The sequence below is a fragment of the Crocodylus siamensis genome, chromosome 3 (genome assembly GCF_052110815.1).
Source record: "Crocodylus siamensis isolate JL-2025a chromosome 3, ASM5211081v1, whole genome shotgun sequence".
NCBI classification, from domain to species: Eukaryota; Metazoa; Chordata; order Crocodylia; family Crocodylidae; genus Crocodylus; species Crocodylus siamensis.
In genome coordinates this window covers 257,605,817-257,611,816 of record NC_143397.1, presented here as the reverse complement: position 1 = coordinate 257,611,816, position 6,000 = coordinate 257,605,817, and the positions used below count along the sequence as shown (strand labels likewise).

General features: G+C 47.4%; 1 pseudogene; it reads right to left on the bottom strand.

Annotated features, from left to right (window-relative positions):
- Nucleotides 1-4,699: 4,699 nt before the first annotated feature.
- LOC149869689 (histone H4-like) overlaps nucleotides 4,700-6,000 on the bottom strand; it is a 44,431-nt pseudogene continuing 43,130 nt past the window's right edge.

Sequence of the window (6,000 nt, the reverse complement as noted above, 5' to 3'; positions counted from 1 at the left end):
AAACAAGAGATGGTCTCTTGCATGGCTAAGGTCTAAAATGCCTTGGGGTCTCATGGATCAATAGTAATACCTTGGCTTGAACACTACTTTTTGGGTGTATCTTCACCCAAAGTTAGCACTGATCTCCATCTAGGACAGAGGAAACACATCCTTTGGTAACTCACATTATGTATACTCAAGAGGACTCCTCCCAGGCTAGGTCTACCTCAGAGGCACCACCCACCCTGAGAAATAGCATGTGAATGACTCAGTGCAGTTGGGTTAGCTTCTGTTGAGCTTTGCTAATGTGAGCTAAAACCTAGATGCTAGAGCAAGCCAGACACCTTGACTTACAAGGACCACCACATTGCAGGTATGGGGCTTTGTGTGTGGAGAGGACTTGAGGTTGGGGTATAGAGTCTTAACTCCGACAAGATGCAAGAACCAGTGCAATACAACACCTACCCAGCCAGCTGGGTGTTTGAACCTCAATGGGAGCTTTGGCTGAGTAAGGGTGCAGGCATAGGAACAATTTTTCCAGGGGTTAAAATAGAAAGGGGCTTCATCACACAAAAGCTTCTGCCTGCTAACTGCCTTTGTGCTGGACCTCATGGTAAATGCCAAGTGAACTCCCAATGGACAGGGGTGGATCAGGGGTGGGGAGAATGCACTGGTGCACAAAAGGATTAAAGGATCATCTTCTCCCTCTTAGCTACTACATCCCCTGGGAAATCATATCTATTTGATTATCTACTGTGACCCTTATTTGATTCCTGCTCCACCCAAGGTTTAAAACCAACTGCCTGGCAATGGCAGCAGCATTTCTAGCCAGGCAGTCATGAAGGAGTCACATGACTTCATGCCTCATGGTCATTGACCATCTACACTCTTCACTCTGCAGGTGTTAACAACCCTCTCTACTATTTAATGACCTTGATATTCCAGCAATGAAGCTAGCTTTCATTCTGCCATTCTGCTGTCTGTTAGCTGCTCCTGGTCATGAAGCTCCTATTTCACAGCCCTGCAGATTGTTTTTAACTCATTCCAATAAATGTACATTTGTTTTTGCATCAATTTTAAACTGGATGCTTCTGCTCTAGGCCTCTAGCATAGTAGTAAAGCTTATCATTTATTTTTACCTGGAGTAAAATATGGGTTGTGTTTTATGTGAGGATGCACCTTACCACGTGCACCACCCCGCCCTTTCCAACATCTTAGATTTGCCCATGCCAGGGAAACAACCCCAAACATCAAACTATAAGGCACTTCCTAGGTCCCCTCTGCCTGCATCTACCTGCCTTCCACTTGAGTGCAAAGTTAGGTTTGCAACCCTTCTCTGCCTGCAACCCCAGCTCCCTGCTTGATGCCAAATTTGTGCTCTGTGGCAGTCAGTGGCTATGGGGATTAGTGGTGAGAGTAATGGGAAGTAAAGCAGCAGGTGCTAGCAAGGGGATGAGACAGCAGCCCTCAGCAAAAAGGAGGAGGTGCCAGAATGGTAGCAGATGTCTGGACCCTGTCAAAAAAGCAGAGGAGAGGAAGTCATGAATCAGAATGGAGATGAAAATGCTGGCCTAGGGCACAATCTTGAGTAGCTGCACCTCTGGGCAGTCATGCAGGTGGCAGAAAAACCCAGGGGCAGGTGGATAGGGTTTTTTGGATAGTTCTCCCTGATAATCCAGTGGCCACATGAGCTCTCTGAGGGACTTTCTACAAAGAAAAACACCCCAGCATGAGTTTGATTCAGAAGCTGTTGGGTTTTCTTGAAGGAAATATGGTAGTATGGAAGAGAGGGGCATAAACGGCCAACACAATGGCCTTTTCCATTTGGCAAGTATATACATGGTCAATGCAAGGGTCTAACCCATCTGGCAGGTCTATGTATGGTTAATGCAGTGGCCTTTTCCATCTGGCGAGACTATGTCCCTCTTAAATTGTAAGTAATATGCTATAGTTAGAGACACAGAGCATTGGACTTAGTGTGATGCTGTTGTTATCAATCTTGCTAGACTTTTTCAGAGCTGATGGAAATTTCTTAAGGGAGTTTCCCTCTAAGGAAAAATTTACTTTAAATATTTTGTGAGAAGCACCAACTTTTTTCAGCCAAAAATCTAAAATATGGTTTTTTTTTCTTTCAGATTAATTAAAAAAAAAACGTCAAAGGATTGTGGCAATGTTTCATGTCACAGCAAATAGATTTTCAGCAAACAATGTCAATAAACATCTTGATACTGTAGAATTTTTTCATCGTAGGAAATGTAATGGAAAACTTACTATTTCAAGCATATTGTAATGAAAACAGTTTTTTTTTTAATTGCAGAAATAGTTCTGTATTCAGATAGTCTGTCCTAATGAAAAAAATCTTTACTTCAAAAGAAATGTCCCTTTTTTACTCTATTTTCTGATGTTCCAGCAACTTTCATGTTGACATTTTTGACAAATCTATACATTAGATAACCTCATCATGGGGATGATTATGGGGATGATGTAGGTCAGGACTGATAAGGAGTGGGGAGAAGAGCTGAGAAGGAGGAGACCACATCAGGACTGTGATGCTGGTGGTGTCTAGAAGGCACTTGGACAGAACTGCAGAAAGGCTCGTAGACTAGGATAAATGAACTGGGGCAGAGAAGTAGGAAAGCCCAAGACTGTATTAGCAAAGAAAAGGGTCAGCTAGTAGAGATGGACTTAGATTGAGAGTCAGGGATTACTGTGGGACTGGTGAGATCACTGGCCTAGCCGAATAGAAGAAGCATCCCCCATGAAGTGTCTGCTTTGTTCTAAGCAATAATTTGAGTCCCGAATTCTCACAAGGACCCACTTCACAATTTTCTAGCCAAAGCAATCAGAGAAGAGTTTTGCTTGGCACCCAGACTATTATCAGGAGATAGAATCATAAAATCATAGACAATGAGGGTGGGAAGGGACCTCAGGAGGTCACACGTAGTCCTACTCCCTGCTCAAAGCAAGATCAGACCCAACTACAGCCAAGGGTTTGTCTAACCAGGTCTTAAAAACCTATGACGATAGAGAGTCCATAACCTCTCTGGGTAGCCTGTTCCAGTGCTTTACTACCCTCGTAGTGGGAGAGTTTTTTTCCTAATATCCAACCTCAACCTCCCTTGCTGCAACTTGAGCCCATTGCTCCTTGTCCTGTCATCTGGCCCCCCTGAGAACAGCCCAGCTCCACCCTCTTTGCAGCCCCCCTGCAGGGAGGTGAAGGCTGCTGTTCATTCCCCTTGGTCTTTTGTTCTGCAGACTAAATAAATCCACTTACTTCATCCTCTCCTCACAAGCGATGTGCCCCAGCTCCCAGCCTTCACTGGACTCTCTCCAATGTGTCCACATCCTTTCTGTTGTGGGGGTCCACAGCTGGACGCAGGACTCCAGATGTGGCCTCCCCAGTGCCGAACAGAGGGGAACAATCACTGCCCTCGATCTGCCAGCACCGCTCCTACTGATGCAGCCCAGGATGCCGGTAGCCTGCTTGGCACCACGGGCACACTGCTGGCTCCTGTTCAGCTTCTTGTCCCCTGCCCCCCAGGGCCTTTTCTGCAGAGCTGCCCCCCAGCCCGTCGCCCCCAGCCTGCACTGGTGCATGGGACTGCTCCCTCCTCAGTGCAGGACTTTGCACTTGTCCTTATTGAACTTCATGAGATTTCTTTTGACCCAATCCTCCAGTTTGTCGAGGTCTCTCTGAATCCGAGCCTGACCCTCCAGTGTATCCACCACTCCCCTTACTTGACAGTACTGAAACCAGGGAAGAATGGGGAATCAAGCCAAGGCATGGTGAGCTGAGAAGGAGCAATGTTAGGAACTAGTTTCTCTCCTAAAGATCATGTCTAGTCAGGCCTGAAGGTCCTTTCTGGCCATGTAATTTCCCTGGCAGGAATAAATAGTCTCAGTTCCAACCTGCCACTTCATATTAAAGAAACTTCTTTCTTTTGCTTTGTGCTCCAGTGAGACCAGCACAAAGCAGAGCATGGACTAAACAGACTTCTGGGTCACTGGTTATGACTTTGTGTTCAGGTTGGATGGCTAGCTGACAAATCAAGCCCTGTCTGTAAGGAGCTCTAGGGAGGAGCAGGTCTTTTGCAGCTATTCCTTACAGTATGGTAAGTCTCAGTGTAGCAGGGCTGGAAGTGTTAAGGTGCTTGGCTCTCTCTGAATCCTACCCTCCAATGTGTCTACTACTCCTATCATACAACATTACTGAAACCAGAGAAGAAACTCATGGCCTGTGGACCTGTGTGTTAAACTCCTGGGGTACTCATGGCTTAGGGCATCTCTTGAAGGGGCCTGGTAGCAAAAAATTGACTTTTATTAGTGAATGTTTAGGATTGGGAATCCAGAAAAAAGATAACAAAGCTGATATGGAAATACAGAGTGCCCGAGCGAGGGATTAACAATGGAGGGATGGGGGTGAGGAGGAGAGCGGAGGTTACAGGAGATACAATGTTAGCCAACTAAGCCCGGAGGTGGGAAGGGGAGGTGGGGGGGTTCACGACACTGAGAGAGAAAGGAGATAGATACGCACAAACCCGTTACAATGGTCCGCAATGGTGGATGAAGTGGTTCGGAGGAAGTGTCTCAGTCCATATAGTCTCAGCGTGGGGGTCCTCTTTGGGTGGAGCAGGGTCGTCCGTGGTTGAAGAATCCTCTTGCAGTGAAGTGAAGCGGGGGCAGTTCAGGCGGTGCCCTCTGGGTCTGGTCCGGCGGTGGCTCATCTGGTGGGGTCGGAGTCATGGCGGTGGCCTGTGATGTGCTCCACATAGATGTCACGGGACCAACGGACGGTGTCGGACACCATGAGGCAGCACATCAGCTTGGGGTAGCAGTGGGAGACGTGGCAGGCGCACAGGACGCTCTCGTTGCTGGGGTCCCAGGCTCCGTACAGGATGTGTTTGCCCAAGTCCTTGGAAGGTCAAGCCATACAGCACCCAATCCTGCAGAGCTGGCTCAGATTTAATATGGAATAAAGGGGAAGGTTTTCCCACATATCAACTGCACCAGGGTAGCAGCCTGTGTGCTTGTTCTTACCCAGGGATATGTGGGAGCTAAACCACAGTAATGGCTGGGGTGGCAGATAAAGAAGGGGGATGATCTGAGGTGCAAACCTGACTCCACAAACAGGGGAAAGGCAAGTAGGGGCAGACAGACAGGACCTGAGGCTGGTGCCTCAGTCGCCTACCACTACTTATGCCACCCTGCCAGTCTGTTATGGAGACACCCTGGGTGCATCTACATGAGATTCTTTCCTGTGCATTACACTAATGAAATTCACAGTAAAGCATCAACATCTGAATGTATGTAGCAATTACTGAGCAGTAGATTAGTCTAATGAGCTGCTTTCTAGATACAGGTACTAGAAACCCGCACATTAAACTAATGCACCAAAGCACACATGTAGTTATTAACGGGGAACAAATTGCTCCTGGTCAGCCTAGGCAGCAGGGGATCACAGGGGGTGGGGATAGATATCCAGGCTTGGCAAGTTCCTGCTTCCCAGCCACATGGAGATCAGGATCCATCCCAATCTCCACATGGGTGGGAGGCAGCTGCCCGGCAGCCAGCATCGCTCTCCCCTGCCCTGTGGAGATCAGGACCGGCCCCTGTGTCCCCTGCCAGCTGGAAGCTGGCACCTGGGGGGTCCTGGAGCTCCCTTTGACTGCTGCAGGTGCACACAGCAGAGCAGGAACAGCCCTAGACTGAACTGTTCCCATTGGGAGCAAATTTGCTCTGGACAGGTGTAAATCCAGATGCATGTGGGGCAGTTTAATACGCATGAATTTTCTGTGTAGAAATTTAAGACACATTCATTGCATGTGTAGATGTGTCCCATAAGTTTTTACCTAAAATAGGAATAACCTGTTGCCTTTTGAAACTTTACCTAGCTGATTTGGATGGGGACAGTAATGGCCAGGCTCTAAAATGCTGGACTTCTGGCCAAATTATTTGCACATCCACAGTTCTCTCTCTTATTCCTACTTCGTCCTCTTTATTCATAGTAGCTATAAAATATGT